The sequence below is a fragment of the Nicotiana tabacum genome, chromosome 8 (assembly GCF_000715075.1).
Source record: "Nicotiana tabacum cultivar K326 chromosome 8, ASM71507v2, whole genome shotgun sequence".
NCBI lineage: Eukaryota > Viridiplantae > Streptophyta > Magnoliopsida > Solanales > Solanaceae > Nicotiana > Nicotiana tabacum.
This window is the reverse complement of record NC_134087.1, coordinates 158597285-158615848: the sequence shown is the minus strand read 5'-3', so window position 1 is coordinate 158615848 and position 18564 is coordinate 158597285. Positions and strand designations below refer to the sequence as shown.

The following is an 18564-nucleotide window of genomic DNA, read 5'->3' as shown; positions in this document are numbered from 1 at the left end:
AAGAAACTAATTGTTGTGTGGGTGGGTGGGGGGGGGGGGGGGGCGTGTTAGGTTTGTTACTTAATCCTCTCACCTAAAGCAATTTGGACGTGTTTGATCTCTCAAAGTTATAGACACCTAAATAGGATTAGGTAAAGAGTTAGGCTCATGTCAAGATTGTGTACAATTGCAGTACAAGCACGTTCACTGTACAAATGCCGTACGAACACAATTTTGATGCGCCTATAAAGTTTATTCGGATTAGTAAAGAGTTTGCGACCGAGTATTATGGCTTTAACCGTTAATAAATGTAATTTTTTTTTGTATTTTATTTTTTTATTACACAATTTTGTGATTTTGTAATTGGTTATATACTTCATGCTTGATTCGTTTGATCCTAAGAAGTATTATAACAATAGGGACTACATGAGAAATAGGAATAAGTAGAAGGGAGCAGTCTGCAAATACATAGTAAGAGAAGAGAATCGATATTATTAGCTACTAACAGCTACAAAAACATAAATATTTACAACTTACAAAAACAGCTACTAACAGCCTCCTGCTAGACATGAAGCCCCAGCATGAGGTTTCTTCTCTACGCCTTAAACTCCTATTACATCTCTAATTTAGCTCATGCTGGATACCAATTCATATTTTTCAAATAGGTATCAAGTTTTGTACTATATTGAGCTCTAATATGTATCTCCTGTATGATCATTTTCACTATATTCTGTGCATTGACTTGCTTCTTCTGGAAAATAATATTGTTTCTGGCTTGCCATATATGGTAGACTGCTGTAGCTAATACCATTCTGTACACTTCAGCTCCTGCACTCTTCCCTGCTGCCTTCTTCTCTGTCCACTGAATTTCTTCCTGCAATTCTTTCTTTCTTCTCATGATCCCTTGCCAGGATAGTAGCTTCTGCCATACCTCATTTGAGAATTCACAGTCGAAAAACAAATGCTGCACTGTTTCATTCTTTATGTGACACATTGTATATATTGTTTCATCTACTAATCCCCATCTTGCTAGTCTCTCTTTAGTGGCTAACCTATCTTGTATAGCCAGTCTTAAGATAAAGATCCACTTTGGTAATCCCTAGTTGTTGCATACTATTCTTCTCCATGTCACCTTTCAGAATCTCCCTTGTAGTGCTTTGTACATCTTTCTGGTGGAGAATCTGTCCATGTAACTCACATCATCTTCTGAATATTCAGCCTCTTGAAATTGTCTTTTGGCCTTGAATATCTTTTCAATAACCCATGAAGCATTCTTTGGTTCAGTATTCCATATATTGTTATCTTTTATATAGTATGCATGAACCCACTGAACCCACAACTTCTCTTTCTGTTTGCAGATGTACCAGCCAGAGAAGTTTGCAAATAGCAGCTTTATTCCACAGCTCTATATTTGTGAAATTTAATCTCCCCGCTACCTTAGGAGCACATAATTTGTCCCAAGTAATCAAAGCCTTCTTTGTAGGTTCAGCATTGCCCGACCATAGAAACCTTCTGCATATTGCCTCAATAAATTGTATGATTTTCTTTGGTAGAATAAAGACTTGTGCCCAGAAGTTCTGAATTGTTCCCAGCACACTTCTGATCAAAGCTTCTCTTCCTGCATAAGATAAGAACTTGGCTGTCCAACATTGGATTCTGTTAAGCATTTTATCTATCAAAGGTTCACACTGAATTGTTGTCACTCTTTTTGTGCTCAAAGGAATACCAAGGTATCTAAAAGGTAGATCACCTTTGGTGTATCCTAATAATTCCATTATCTGTTGTTGTATCCTATCATCTATAACTCCAAAGTACACACTGCTTTTACTTGTATTTGTAACTAGTCCAGAAGCTGCATAAAATATTTGAAACTGTTTGTGCAGGGCCTTGACAGATTGCACATCTCCCTTAGAGAGTAGCAGAAGGTCATCAACAAATCCCAATGGTATTAAACTGACTTTAGCACACCTTGGATGGAATCTGAATTCTTTGTTGTTTCCTAGCTGCTTCATTAGTTTACATAGGTACTCCATAGCCATCATAAGCAACAATGGTGAGAGGGGATCCCCCTGTCTTAATCCTCTTTTTGCTTCAAATGGCTTGATTGGTTTTCCATTAACAATGATTGAATAAGAAACTGTACTAATGCAGATCATTACCCATTTTACATATTTTTCTGGAAGCCCCAATAACCTCATCACCTGCTCAACATATACCCATTCCACAGAATCATAAGTTTTCTTCATATCAATCTTCAACATACACCTTGGTGATATATTCTTCCTCCCATTGCCTTTGACCAGTTCATGACTCATTATGATATTATCTATGATCAACCTTCCTGGCACAAATGTTGTTTGACAATTGTCAATCAAATCTGGCATAACTTCCTGCAATCTTGCTGTTAGAATCTTTGAGATAATCTTATATAACACTGTACAACAAGATATAGGTCTGAATTCTTTAATACTACTAGGGTTCTTTACTTTAGGGATTAGAGTAATGGTTGTACAGTTTATAGGTTTATACATTACAGTTTCATCAAAGAACTCCGCTTCAATAACCTTTTCCCCTATTATATGCCATGCTTTCTTAAAAAAGAATGCATTATATCCATCACACCCTGGTGTTTTGTTGTCATCAATACCCTGTAATGCTTGCTTGATTTCATCTCCAGTTACAGGTCTTATTAACTGCATTTGTTGTTATCTTCTTAGTTTATACCCTTGCGCATCACTTCTATGTTGACTGCTGGTAGTTGTGTTGCTGATGTTCCAAGTAACTGCTTGTAAAACTTCAATATTTCTATCTCCACTTCAGTAGCGTTCATGAGTATTTGCCCTGCACTATCAGTCAGTCTTCCAATATGATTTGTTGCTTGTCTATTCTTAACACATGCATGAAAATAGGTTGTATTTGAATCTCCCAGCTTGATCCATTTGATCCTTGATTTCTGCTTCATTATACTTTCCTCAATCTCAAGCCATTTAGCCAACTCCATTTTTGCCTCTTTTTCTTGAGCTACTATGTCAATGTCATTCCCAGGTCCAAACATTTGATCCTGAATACCTTCCAACTTGGCACTTGCTTCTTGAATTCTTTGTCCAGTGCTATTGAAATCTTGACTATTCAGCTACTTCAGTTTGATCTTTAGCATCTTTAGTTTCTTCCACACCTTGTTCATTGTAGTTCTCCACCCTTTTTTGTTCAGCATTTGTTCGCAGTATCCTTAAATTATTTGTGTTGAGTCAGACAGTTAAAATAGTGTTATGATCCCCCATTAATACACAAGGTCTAGTGATACCAACTATGATTCTTTTCATATCTTCTCATAATATTTTCCTATCTTGAATAGTATGCATACTATAAATAGCTCCAAAGTTAAACTTGTTGCCATTCTGGAATGCTTTAACCTACCCTATTATGTACTGTTTGTGTATATCATAACTCTCAAAATCCACCTTTGTCTAGTCCCACGCAACCCATATTCTTCCACCTAGAGCAGTAGTATAGTTTGATATCAATCTCTAATTGCTAAACACTTTCTTTATTAGGGACTCAGCCTTTGCTTCTTTAACTCTATTCTCTAACATAGCCATTAACACCACCTTATTTTCTCTAATAAATTTTTTTAGTTCTTTTTGCTTGTACCCTTTATTCATCCCTCTAATATTCCACGATATGATGTTAATCATTCTATGGGTCTTGGATTTAGAATAACACCTCTGCCTCTATCTCTAGGCAGTTCTCTACCTTGATCTTGGTTTTCTATCATTTGAACTATCTTTTGTGCTGTGTCAACCAAAGCTTTAAAAGTATTACCTATATTAACTCCATTCTCATTTCTTCCTTCCATATTCTTCTTTGATGCAAATTTTCCTCTAGCCAATTGCCACTGTTCTTCATTTGGCTTTTACTTCTTTGTCTCTTCATTACCTTCTTCCACTTGTTCTAGAAATCTCCTACATGTATCTATTTTGTCAGTCTCTAGATCAAGTGTCCTTACAACTCTCCATTCCTACTTCTGGTTCTATGCTTTATACTTTTATTGTCCCCCCTCTTGTTTCTGCATTTATTGGTTATGACATGAGTGACCAATTTGACAACATGTTTGACAGTATTGAGGCTTCCAGTCATACTGTACCACCTGCTTTATCACTTTTTCTTTGGGATCAACCAATTTAATTGACCCTTGTAGAGTCCTTGTTATGTCCATTTCAATTAGTACGCGAGCATATGAGATCCTATCAGCCACAGTTGTACATGCACCAGCATAAAGAGGTTTCCCTAGTCCGCTCCCAATTTTGCTAAGAGCTAAGTTACTCCAATAGTTCGGTGGAAGTTTTGGGAATTTAACCCAAAGAGGAATAGTTTTCAGCACCACTTCACTAAAATCAAATCCCCCAGTCCATGGCTTTAGTATTACTGGTCTGTTATTCATAGTATATGGCCTATTCATCAACACCTCGTCCCTTTCTTCATAGCTATGCATCAAAATTATAAAGTAGCCATCGTTGTGAAATAATACCTTTGGCTTCTTGATTTTTCCCCACTGACCAGCAACAAATCGTTCAATAGTTCCAATAGTTGGAGTATTACCAACTACATACAAAATTATTGCTCGATTCCATTTCTGGTTTTCCTCAACTATGTCTTCTTCCAGAATTTGCACTACTACTTCTCCCTCTTGTATCACCGGTGGTATATACATTAGATCCATCTGTTTTGCAGCGAGTTTGTTATCTTGAAGTAATCCTGCCCATGACCTTCCAATACTACTTGGTTTCATCACTTGTTTGTGCTTCTCTTCCTCAATTCCTACTGGTATTATTCCATTAATCTGTTCCTTTGAAGAACTTGTAGTTACTGTTACATTGGGAATTACTTTGCTCGTGCTTGCTCCACAAATTACGACCGGTAATATGTTCATTTTAGGTATCCCTTGGTTGATTGGACTCAATGGACCAACTGATTTTACTTGATTGCAGCTCAGATCTGGCCAATTCAGCTCACTGTCACTCTCTAGATCCAACTCTTCCTCCTACATTTTTTCCTTTTGCATGTTGTTTTCCTTGTTCCCTAGTGATAATTTCCTTGATTCCTTGCTCAATGACTGGTGTTTTGCTTTGATTTTCCTAGGCCTCCCTCTTCCTTTCATTTCCGGCGAGTGGCGCATGTTATCATATCTAACGTGCGCCGAGAGGACGAAAGGAAGGATTGAGAATCGATATATTAAAAAGACTGATTATGTATAATCAATTAATTAGTTAGCTACGGAAGACGAAAATATTTGTAGAATATTCGATGCTCTCATCTCTAACTAGTTTTCTCTCTTCCTCTTCTCCTTGATTCTCATCCGCAAATGTACCACACTTCGATTGAGTGCAAGAGTTCATGTTACATGTGCAAATTACAATTGATTAACCACCTCAAATTTGCTCAGTCAATATGGTATCAGAGAGGCGATCCCGTAATTAGGGTTCTGATGCGAAATTTCGGAGATCGGAGAGAGAATTCTAATAGTTAGGTTTCTAGCAAAACGCATTTTTGATAGCTATGGCACGGAACGAGGTTGCTCTGCTCGAGCACAATCATCCATTGTTTCTCCAAGCATCAGATGCTCCTGGGTTGGTTTTAGTCGATAAAACTCACAGGGCCAAAAATTATGCCACGTGGAGTAGGGTAATGAAATTGTATCAAAGAGAAAAAAGTAAGCTGGGATTTGTGGATGGAACTTATGTCAAAAACATGTATAGAGGAGAACTCATGGTGTCAGTGTAAACATAAAATTTAATTGCATACCAAGATCTTCAACATGATAATCTTACATAAAATTGTTACAGAAAACACACCTGAATCGTAAGCCATTATCACGAAGCAGAAGCGTTAATCGGTAAATTGGTTTCTCGTCCCTTGCCTTGTCACGACGCGGATTTCCCACCATCAGGATCGTGATGGCGCCTACTCTTGAAAGCTAGGCAAGCCAATAGATACATTTCTAATGCATTAATTATTAACTCAAACAGTAATAAATAATAACTAAAGCTAAGCAGATATAAAGTGTGGAAGTTTCATAACAGTTCAAAACTCTAAAACAAGGCTACCCCAATGATTTGGTATTACAATTCACAAAAGTCTAAGAATTTCTACAAATGCTGGTTTAAAGGAAAAATACATCCTTTTCTCGAAATGGAAGAAAACGGGAAATAAGATAGAGGGAAATGGACTCCAGGGTCTGCGAACGCCGACATATCTACCTTGGTCTCCTGTAGGCTGAAGGCAGCAACCTCGAACTCTGATCAGTATGGTCCAGTACCTGGGATCTGCACAGAAAGTGCAAAGTATAGTATCAGTACAACCGACATCATGTACTAGTAAGTGCCGAGCCTAATCTCGGCAAAGTAGTGACGAGGCTAGGACACGACAAACAATATAAACCCGTGCAGTTAAACAATATACTGAGAGGATAACAAGTATTAAAAATTGAGCAGAAATGAACGTGAAGGGGCAACATGCTATAGGGGTTCCAACACAAAGAATCACAACAGTAAAGGAATTTAAATTAGTATGAACACTTGAACCGATAACGACAAATAAACATAGCAAATAGAAAATGCACGGCATCACCCTTCGTGGTTTTACTCTCTATCCTCACCATGCAATAATTAATTGAAACGTGCACGACATCACCCTTCGTGCTTTATCACTCTTCCTCACCATATCAATAATAGAAATGTGCACGGCATCACCCTTCGTGCTTTATCGCTCTTCCTCACTATATGAATAATGCAAATGTGCACGGCATTACCCTTCGTACTTTATCACTCTTCCTCACCATATGCATAAATAGAAATGTGCACGGCATCACTCTTCGTGCTTTATCACTCTTACTCATCATAAGCAACAACAGAAACAATAACAACCCGACAAGGGCATCACAATCAAATAACTTCATTTCGTCATTTAATTTCACAACATAAATCCCAACTTGAGCCAATACTCAACCAATATCCAAAACCAAGAAAAACATAGTAAGACTTGTTTAACATGAGTAATACCTAGTTTCAACAAGGACAATACGTGTAAAGGAACAGAACGATCACAAGTATAAGACTCACTCGCATGCTATGGCCCAACAACAACGTATAGATACTCGTCACCACACCTATACGTCGTACCTAACAACTAAACAAGTAAAAAATAAGGTAACAACACCTAATTCCTCAAGCTAAGGTTAACCACGACACTTACCTCGATTCCACGGACAAACTCAAGTCTCAAATACCGCTTTTCCCTTAGTTTTCACTTCCAATCTGCCCGAATCTATTCATAATTAACTTATTAACATAAATTAACGCCAAAGAACCCAATTCTAATGCATGATTATAGATTTCCCTACAGTTTCCCAAAAAAGTCAAAAACCCACCACGGGCCCACTTGATCAAAACTCGAAGTTCAGACTAAAACCCGATTACCGATTCACCCTTAAGTCCGGATACACAATTGGTTTTGGAAACCAACCTCAAATTGAGGTCTAAATCCTCAAATTTCAAAATTCCTAAATTCTACCCAAAAACATCCAATTCCCCACGAAAATCCCTAGATTTTATGATGAAATCTTGTAAAAAGATGAGATAGATTGAAAGAAATGAGTTAGAATTCACTTACCTATGATTTAGAGAAGTTTGGGTCTTTGGAAAATCGCCTATGGAGGTTTAGGGTTTGAGAGATTTGAAAAATGGGTGAAAATCCCGTCTAAGTCCCAACTTAACAGCTGCAGATGTGGCAATTGCGACTGGAGCTTCATATTTACGAAGCTCGCAAATGCGAGAAAGGCATCGCAAATGCGAACCTTCTGCATTTCTGCTTCTGTTGCAAATGCGAACCATTTGGTCACAAATGGGAAGTTACCCGTGCCCTGACTTCTTCGCAAATGCGAAGAATTGTTCGCAATTGCGAACATGCCCGGGCCCAGCTTCCTTCGCAATAGCAATAGAAGCCTCACAAATGCGACGTTGATAGTGGTTGCAATTGCGAACCCTGACCTCATATTTGCGAGGTCTGAGGCCTGCAACTCAGCTGAAGCATACCAACAATTCCCTAAGTTCAAAAATCACTCCATGGCCAATCCAAAACTTACCCGAGTCCTCGGGGCTCCAAACCAAACATGCATGCAAGTCTTAAAATATCATATGAACGTGCTCGCAAGATCAAATCGCCAAAATAACATCTAGAACTATGAATTCAACACCAAAACTCATGAAATTTTCAAGATAGTTCAAACTTTCTATTTTCTCAACCAAAGATCCGAATCACGTCAAATTACTTCCGTTTTTAACCAAATTTCACAGATAAGGTTAAAATATTATAATGGACCTATACCGGGCTCCGGAACTAAAATATGGGCCCGATACCAACAAGTTCAAGCATTATTCAATTTTCTAAAAACCATTGTATTTTTCAGTTAACAATTTTTCACCGAACTCCAGGCATACTCCCAAGTCCCATATTTTACTACGGACCCTCCGGGATCGTCAGAACGCAGGTCCAGGTCCGTTTACCCAAAATACTGACCGAAGTCAACTAAAATAATCTTTTAAGCCAAAATCATCTTTTTCTTAAATTTTTCACATAAGAGCTTTCCGGATACATACCCGGACTGTGCACGCAAATCGAGAAGAGATAAAATGAGATTTTCATGTCCTCAGAATATGGAAATGGATTCTAATATAAAAAATGACCTTTTGGGTCATCACATTCTCCACTACTAAAACAACCGTTCGTCCTCGAATGGATATAGAAAAGTACCTGAGTTGGTGAAAAGATGGGGATACCGGCTCCACATACCGCACTCGGACTTCAAGGTAGCTTCCTCAACAGGCTGACCTCTCCACTACACACGAACCGACAAATAACTCTTCGATCTCAACTGTCGAACCTGCCGGTCTAGAATAGCTACCGGCTCCTCCTCGTAGGTCAAGTCCTTGTCCAACTGGATAGTGATGAAGTCTAACACGTGGGATGGATCACTGTGATACTTTTGAAGCATGGACACATGAAACACTAGATGCACTACTGATAAACCTAGTGGCAACGCAAGCTGGTAAGCCACATCACTCACTCTCTGAAGGATGTCAAAAAGCCCCAAGAACCTAGGGCTTAACTTGCCCTTCTTCCCAAATCTCATCACGCCCTTCATAAGCGACACCCAAAGCAACACTTGCTCTCCGACCATGAATGCCACATCACAAACCTTACGGTCGACATAACTCTTTTGCTTGGACTGAGCTGTACGAAGTGTAACCTGAATGATCTTAACCTTATCCAAGGCATCCTGTACTAAATCTGTACCCAACAACTGAGCCTCCCCCGGCTCAAACCACCCATCCAGAGATCGACACCGTTTACCATATAGTGCCTCATAGGGGGCCATATGGATGCTCGACTGATAACTGTTGTTGTAGGAAAACTCCGCTAATGGCAAGAACTGATCCCAAGAACCTCCAAAGTCAATAACACAGGCGCGTAGCATATCCTCCAAAATCTGAATAGTACTCTCGGACTATCCGTCCGTCTGAGGATGAAATGATGTGCTCAACTCGATCCACATACCCAATTCACGCTGCACTTCCCTCCAGAAATGTGAGATAAACTGCGTACCTCGGTCAGAAATGATAGACACAGGCACACCATGAAGACGGACGATCTGCAAGATATAGATCTCAGCTAACCGCTCTAAAGAATAGGAAACTGCCACAGGAATGAAAAGCGTTGACTTAGTCAGCCTATCCACAATAACCCATACTGCATCAAACTTCCTCTGAGTGCGTGGGAGCCCAACAATGAAATTCATAGTGATACGCTCCAACTTCCACTCAGGAATCTCAATTTACTGAAGCAAACCACCAGGTCTCTGATGCTCGTACTTTACATGCTGACAATTCAAACACCAAGCTACATATGCAATAATATCCTTCTTCATCCTCCTCCACCAATAATGCTACTGCAAGTCTTGATACATCTTAGTGGTGCCTGGGTGAATAGAATACCAGGAACTATGGGCCTCCTATAGAATCAACTCACGAAGTCAATCCACATTAGGCACACAAACACGACCCTGCATCCTCAAAACCCCATCATCTCCAACTATAACCTGCTTGGCACCATCGTGCTGCACTGTGTCCCTAAGGACAAGCAAATGAGGGTCATCATACTGTCGATCTCTGATATGCTCAAATAATGAAGACCGAGCGACTGTGCAAGGTAAAACACGGTTGGGCTAAAAAAACATCCAACCTCACGAACTGATTGGCCAAAGCCTGAACATCCAAAGCAAGCGGTATCTCACCGATTGGAATATATGCAAGACTGCCCATACTAGCTGACTTCCTACTCAAAGCATCGACCACCACATTGGCCTTCCCGAGGTGATACAAGATAGTGATATTATAGTCTTTCAATAGCTCCAACCACCTTCTCTGCCTCAAGTTGAGCTCCTTCTGTTTGAACAAATACTGTAAACTCTTATGATCTGTGAACACTTCACACGACATACCGTATAGATAATGCCTCCAAATATTTAGTGCGTGAACAATGGCTGCTAGCTCCAAATCATGAACTGGATAATTCTTCTCGTGAATCTTCAACTATCGCGAAGCATATGCAATAACCTTGTCATTCTGCATCAACACTGCACCAAGTCCAATACGAGATGCGTCACAATATACTGTATATGGCCCTAAAACTGTAGGCAACACCAACACCGATGTCGTGGTCAAAGCTGTCTTGAGCTTCTGAAAGCTCGCCTCACACTCATCCGACCATCTGAATTGGGCACCCTTCTGTGTCAACCTGGTCATCGGGGCTGCTATGGATGAAAACCCCTCCACAAACCGACGGTAGTAGCCTGCCAAACCCAAGAAACTCTAGATCTCTATAGCTGATGTGGGTCTAGGCCAGTCCTTGACTGCCTCAATCTTCTTAGGATCCACCTGAATGCCCTCTGCTAATACAAAATCACCCAAGAATGCAACTGAACTCAACCAAAACTCATATTTCGAAAACTTAGCATATAACTGACTGTCTCTAAGAGTCTGAAGAACAATTCAAAGATGCTGCTCGTGTTCCTCTCGGCTGCGAGAGTAGATCAAGATATAATCAATGAACACAATCACCAAGGAATCCAGGTAAGGCTTGAACACCCGGTTCATCAAATCCATAAATGCTGCTGGGGCATTTGTCAACCCAAATGACATTACTAGAAACTCATAATTCTCGTACCGACTGCAACAAGTTTTCTTAGGGACACCGGATGCCCTAATCCTCAACTGATGGTAGCCAAATCTCAAATCAATTTTCGAAAACACTTTGACACCTTGAAGATGATCAAATAAATCATCAATCCTCAGCAATGGATACTTGTTCTTGATGGTGACTTTGTTCAACTGTTGATAATCTATACACATCCTCATCGACCCATCCTTCTTCTTAACAAACAACACTGGCGCACCCCAAGGCAAGACACTAGGCCTATTGAAGCCTTTATCGAGCAAATCTTGCAATTGCTCCTTCAATTCCTTCAACTTTGGAGGGGCCATACGGTATGGCGGCATAGAAATGGGCTGAGTGCCCGGAGCCAAATCAATGCAAAAATCGATATCCTTGTCAGGTGGCATCCCCGGTAGGTCTACAGGAAATACCTCGGGAAACTCCCGAACAACTGGCACAGAATCCATAGAAGGAATCTCAGCACTAGAATCACGAACATAAGCCAAATAAGCCAAACACTCTTCTCGACCATACGCCGAGCCTTCATATAAGAGATAACCCTACTGGTAGAATGACTAGGAGTCCCTCTCCACTCCAATCGAGGCAACCCCGGAAATGCTAAGGTCACTGTCTTGGTGTGATAATCCAATATGGCATGATAAGGCAACAACTAATCCATACCCAAGATAACATCAAAGTCAACCATATAGAGAAGTAGGAGGTCTACACTAGTCTCAAGACCCCTAATAACAACCACACACAAACGATTGACACGATCTGCAACAATAGAATCCCCTACAGGTGTGGACACATACACGGGAGCACTCAAAGAATCACAAGGTACAACCAAATATGGGGCAAAGTAAGATGACACATAGGAGTATGTAGACCCTGGATCAAATAGAACTGAAGCATCTCTACTGCAAATTGAAATCATACCTATGATAACTGCATCGGAGGACTCAGCCTCTGGCCTAGCTGGAATAGCATAACATCGGGGCTGGGCCCCACCACTCTGAACTACATCTCTGGGATGGCCTCCTGTTGGCTTGCCTCCACCTCTAACGGCCTAACCTCCACCTCTAACACTTCGACCTCCACCTCTAGCTGCCTGACCCCTACCTCTAGCTGGCTGAGTGGGCGGTGGAACACCTGATGCCGGAACAATGGCATGAGAACCCTGATGCTGAGAACTACTCGAGGCTCGAGGGCAAAATCTAGCAATGTGCCCTGGATCGCTACAAGTATAATAAGACTTTGGCTGTTGAGACTACTAACCCTGAAACCGACCCTGACGGCCGGAATAACCACCCCAAAACTTTGGAGCGGAGGTTCCCTAATAGGAGATAGTGGTGCACTGTAGGGTAGCTAATCTAAATACTGTATATGATGGCCACGACCACCTGGAGTACTGTGAGAAGTCTGAAGTGTTGAATGAAACGGCCTGGGAGGATGGCCCCTACCAAAAGAATCCCTTCCTCCATATGAGGCGCCACTGAACCTACCAGAATGACGGTGTCTCTTGTCAGACCCCTGACCACTCCCCTGAGCTAAAACCATCTCGATTCGCCTGGCCACATTGGCTGCATCCTGAAAAGAAATCTCACTCCCTAACTCCTTAACCATCTGCAATCTGATAGGCTGAGCAAGTACCTCAATAAACCTCCTCACCCTCTCTCTCTCGGTGGGAAGTATAAGAAGAGCATGACAAGCCAAGTCAATAAATCTGGTTTCGTACTGAGTGATGGTCATAGAACCCTGCTGGAGGCGCTCAAAGTGCCTCCAATAGTCCTCTCTCTGAGTGATAATAGGGAACTTCTCCAAAAATAGCTGACAGAACTGATCGCAAGTCAAAGCAGGTGACTCAGCTAGTCTAGCCAAACAAAAATCGCTCCACCATTTCTTGGCGGAACCTGATAGACGAAAAGCAGCAAAGTTGACCCCATTGGTCTCCACCACCCCCATGTTCCGTAGAACCTCGTGACAACTGTCTAAATAGTCCTGGGGATCCTCTGAAGATGTATCGCCGTAGGTAGTAGTGAAGAGCTTGGTGAACCTGTCCAACCTCGACATGGCCTCAGAAGCCATAGCTGATCCATCGTCGGTTTGTACTACAATACCCGGTAGAGCTACCCTAATTGGATGAGCTGTTGGAGTCTGAAATTGAAGAGCCATCTGCTCCGGAGTGTGATTAGCGGGAGTCTGTGCTCTTCCACCAGCTCGAGAGACGACTAGTGCTATAGGAAGTATGCCGGCATGAGTAACACTCTCCATAAGGCCCATTAGTCGGACCAAAGCATCCTTGAGTTCCCGGGTAGCTATGAACCGCTCTGGGACCTAAGTTGGCCCTTCTAGAACGGTCTGGGCCGGAAATTCATCATCAAACACTACCTGAGGCACCACCGCTGGTGTTGTTGCTCGAGCTCTAAGCTGAGCCCTGCCCCTGCCTCGGCCCTTGGCAGGCCTCATCCTCTGCCCCTCGTAGGAGCTGCCACTAGGGGCTCGGGCTGCTGATCAGCTTATAAAGCGGTACGTGTTCTCGCCATCTACGAAAGAATAGAGTAGAAGTTTCAATTAGCATTGAGAAATTAAATCGCATGACAGAGGAGAATAGATGCGAAGTTATTCCTAAAATCAGTAGCCTCTAGGGGATAAGCACAGACGTCTCCGTACCGATCCCTCAAACTCTACCTAGCTTGTTCGTGAATTGTGAGAACTAGGAAACCTAGTGCTCTGATACCAACTTGTCACGACCCGGATTTCCCACCGTCAGAATCGTGATGGCGCCTACTCTTAAAAGCTAGGCAAGCCAACAGATACATTTCTAACACATTAATTATTAACTCAAACAGTAATAAATAACAGCTAAAGCTAAGCAGATATAAAGTGCAGAAATTTCATAAAAGTTCAAAACTCTAAAACAAGGCTACCCCAATGATCCGGTGTCACAATTTATAAACGTCTAAGAATTTCTACAAATATCGGTTTAAAGGAAAAATGCATCTATTTATAGGAATGAAAGAAAACAGAACTAAGATAGAAGGAAGGGGACTCCAGGGTCTGCGAATGCTGGTAGATCTACCTTGGGTCTCCTATGGACTGAAGGCAGCAACCTCGAACTCTGATCAGTATGGTCCAGTACCGGGATCTGCACAGAAAGTGCAGAGTGTAGTATCAGTACAACCGACCCCATGTACTGGTAAGTGTCGATCCTAACCTCGGCGAAGTAGTGACGAGGCTAGGACACGACAAATAATATAAAATTGTGCAGTTAAACAATATACTAACAGGATAACAAGTATTAAAAACTGAGGAGAAATGAACGGGAAGGGGCAACATGCTATGGGAGCTCCAACAAAAAGAATCACATCAGTAAAGGAATCTAAACAGCTAGAACACTTGAACCGATAACAACAAATAAACACAGCAAATAGAAAATGCGTGGCATCACCCTTTGTGCTTTTACTCTCAATCCTCACCATGCAATCAATAATAGAAACGTGCACGGCATCACCCTTCGTGCTTTATCACTCTTCCTCACCATACAAATAACAAAAATGTGCACGACATCACCTTTCGTGCTTTATCACTCTTCCTCACCATATGAATAATGTATATGTGCATGGCATCACCCTTCGTGCTTTATTACTCTTCCTCACCATACACAACAACAGAAATAATAACAACCCGACAAGGGCATCACAATTCAAATAACTTCATTTTGTCATTTAATTTCACAACAGAAATCTCAACTTGAGCCAATGCTCCACCAATATCCAAAACCAAGAAAAACATAGTAAGACTTGTTTAACATGAGTAATAACTAGTTTAAGCAAGGACAATACGTATAAAGGAATACAACGGCCATAATTATAAGACTCACTCGCATGCTATGACCCAACAACGACTTATAGATACTCGTCACCACACCTATACGTCATACCTAACAAACTATACAAGTAGAAAATAAGGAAACAACACCTAATCCCTCAAGCTAAGGTTAGCCACGACACTTACCTCGATTCCACGACCAAACTCAAGCCTTAAATACCGCTTTTCCCTTAGTTTCCACTTCCAATCCGCCCGAATCTATTCATAATTAACTTATTAACATCAATTAACGCCAAAGAAACCAATTCTAATGCATGATTATAGATTTCCCGACATTTTCCCCAAAAAGTCAAAAAACCGACCCCAGGCCCACTTGGTCAAAACTCGAAGTTTAGACCAAAACCCGATTGCCCATTTACCCCTGAGCCCAGATATACAATTGGTTTTGGAATCTGACCTCAAATTGGGGTCTAAATCCTCAAATTCCTAAATTCTACCCAAAAACACCCAATTCCCCACGAAAATCCCTAGATTTTGTGATGAAATCTTGTAAAAAGATTAGATTGATTGAAAGAAATGAGTTAGAATGCACTTACCTATGATTTGGAAAAGTTTAGGTCTTTCGAAAATCTCCTATGGAGGTTTAGGTTCGAGAGAATTGAAACACGGGTAAAAATCCCTTCTAAGTCCCAACTTAACAGCTGCAGATGTCGCAATTTGCAAATGCGAGAAAGGCATCGCAAATGCGAACCTTCCGCACTTCTGTTGCTATCGCAGATGCGAACCATTTGGTCGCAAATGCGAAGTTACCCCTTCCCTGACTTCTTCGCAAATGCGAAGAATTGTTCACAATTGTGAACATTCCCAGGACATGCTTCCTTCACAATTGCGATAGAAGGCTCGCAAATGCGACGTTGACAGTGGTCGCAATTGCGAACTCTGTCCTCGCATTTGCGAGGTTTGAGGCCTGTAACTCAGCTGAAGCATACCAGCAATTCCCTAAGTTCAAAAATCACTCTGTGGCCTATCCAAAACTTACCCGAGCCCTCGGGACTCCAAACCAAACATGCACACAAGTCTTACAACGTCATATGAACTTGCTCACGCGATCAAATCGCCAAAATAACATCTAGAACTATGAACTCAACACAGAAACTCATGAAATTTTCAAGATAGTTCAAACTTTCTATTTTCTCAACCAAAGCTCCGAATCACGTTAAATTACTTCCATTTTTCACCAAATTTCATAGATAAGGTTAAAATATTATAACGGACCTGTACCGGGCTTCGGAACCAAAATACGAGCCCGATACCAACAAGTTCAAGCATTATTCAATTTCTAAAAACCATTGTATTTTTCAGTTAACAATTTTCTTCAAAAATTCATTTCTTGGGCTAGGGACCTCGGAATTCGATTCCGGGCATATGCCCAAGTCTCCTATTTTATTACGGACCCTTCGGGACTCTCAGAATGTGGGTCTGAGCCCGTTTACCCAAAATATTGACCGAGGTCAACTATAATCACCTTTTTAAGTCAAAATCATCTTTTTTTTTAAAAATTTTCCCATAAGAGCTTTCCGGATAAATGCCCGGACTATGCACACAAATCGAGGAGAGACAAAATGAGGTTTTCAAGGCCTCGGAACACGAAAATGGATTCTAAAACAAAAGATGACCTTTTGGGTCATCACATGCCCTAACTTTACATTACTGCCGCCTTTAGTGATGTAAGAAAGAAATAAAATACGATAACCCTAATGGGTGAAGAGTGGACCAATTTATAGAGGTTCTCACTTAATTCGGTACGTCCATCAAGTAACTGATCGGACGGATGAGATTTGACCATTAATTAAATATTAATTATGGGCCTTAAACCTATTTGGCCACATACACATAGGAAAAAATAACTTTCATTCTTACACTTGGTCCAATAATCACATAATATTAATAATTAATAATATAACCATTAGTTGCGCATAAACAAATCTCTTCTATAACATCCATCATAAATACCATAATACGATAAATTACTAAATGTGAGTTATGGCGGTTATATATAATTTTCTATATACTCCCTTCCATATACTACAACATTAGAAACTCATCGTATCAGGTCCATAAGCTATAAAATATTATAGTTCATAATAATGTCTCATTGAGACTTATCCTGTAATATCTCAAAACATTAATGTGTACACCATTATGAGAAATAGAAAATCATTAATGTATATCAGAAACACATAAATGAGCTCATAATGTTAAAACATCATAAATACATTAGTCATAAATACAACCAAGACCCATTCTATGCACATGTTCTTTAAATATCTTTGGCTGTAAACCTTTCGTTAACGGATCTGCAATTATGAGATCTGTTCTAATATACTCAAGTGACACTCTTTGTTTCTGAACTTCCTCCTTGACGGTAAAGTACTTTAATTCCATATGTTTGGCACCTTTGGAGTACTTATCATTCTTGGAGAAGAATAGTGCTGCAGAATTATCACAGTAAATGTTCAGCGGCTTGGTAATGGTGTCGGTCGACAATCCCAAGTCCTGAAATAAAGTTTCGCAGCCATAATGCATGAATTGTGGCTTCAAAACATGCCACAAATTTTGCTTCCAACGTGGATGTAGCAATGACAGACTATTTGGCACTCTTCCATGATATTGCTCCTTCAGCTAATTGGAACAAATAACCAAACGTAGACTTTTTAGTGTCATACATCCAGCGAAATCTAAATCTGAGTATCCAACAACTTCCAAATGCTTGGATCTCCTATACATGAGCATGCAATACTTCGTTCCTTTCAGGTACCTCAAGAATTTCTTTGCAGCTTTTCAGTGATCAATTCCTGGGTTACTCTGATATCTTCCCAGCATTCCGACCGCAAAACTAATATCTGGATCTTGTGCAAGTCTAAGCATGCATCAGACTACCAACAATAGAAGAGTAAGGAATTGATTCCATTTCTTTTTGTTCTACATGATTCTTAGGGCATTGCATGAGACTAAATTTGTCCCCTTTTTGAATTGGAACAATTCCTGCTGAACAATTGTTCATGTTAAATCTCTCTAGAACTCTTTCGATATAGCCTTTCTGAGATAATTCCAATAATTCTTGTGAACTATCACGGAATATTTCTATTCCTATCACATAGGATGCCTCACCCATATCTTTCATTTCAAATTTCTTAGAGAGAAAGTCTTTAGTCTCACGCAATATGTCTAAATCATTAGTAGCAAGTAGAATATCATCAACATATAGGACTAAAATTATAAACTTGCTCCCACTGATATTTTGGTATATACACCGATCAATGGTATTTTCCACAAATCCAAAAGATGTTATGGTATCATTAAACTTTATATACCATTGTCGTGAGGCTTGTTTTAGTCCATATATTGACTTCTTCAGTTTACACACCATTTGACCTTTTCCTTTAGTTTCGAAACCCTCTGGTTGGTCCATATAAACTTCTTCCT

At 40.4% G+C, this 18564-nt stretch overlaps 1 long non-coding RNA gene across 1 annotated transcript; it reads left to right on the top strand.

Annotated features, from left to right (window-relative positions):
• The first annotated feature begins 278 nt into the window (after positions 1 to 278).
• Positions 279 to 2546, top strand: LOC142162582 (uncharacterized). Its single transcript, XR_012693814.1, has 3 exons — positions 279 to 565; positions 1338 to 1720; positions 1863 to 2546. It is a non-coding gene; the product is annotated as an uncharacterized LOC142162582 (long non-coding RNA).
• Positions 2547 to 18564: the final 16018 nt, after the last annotated feature.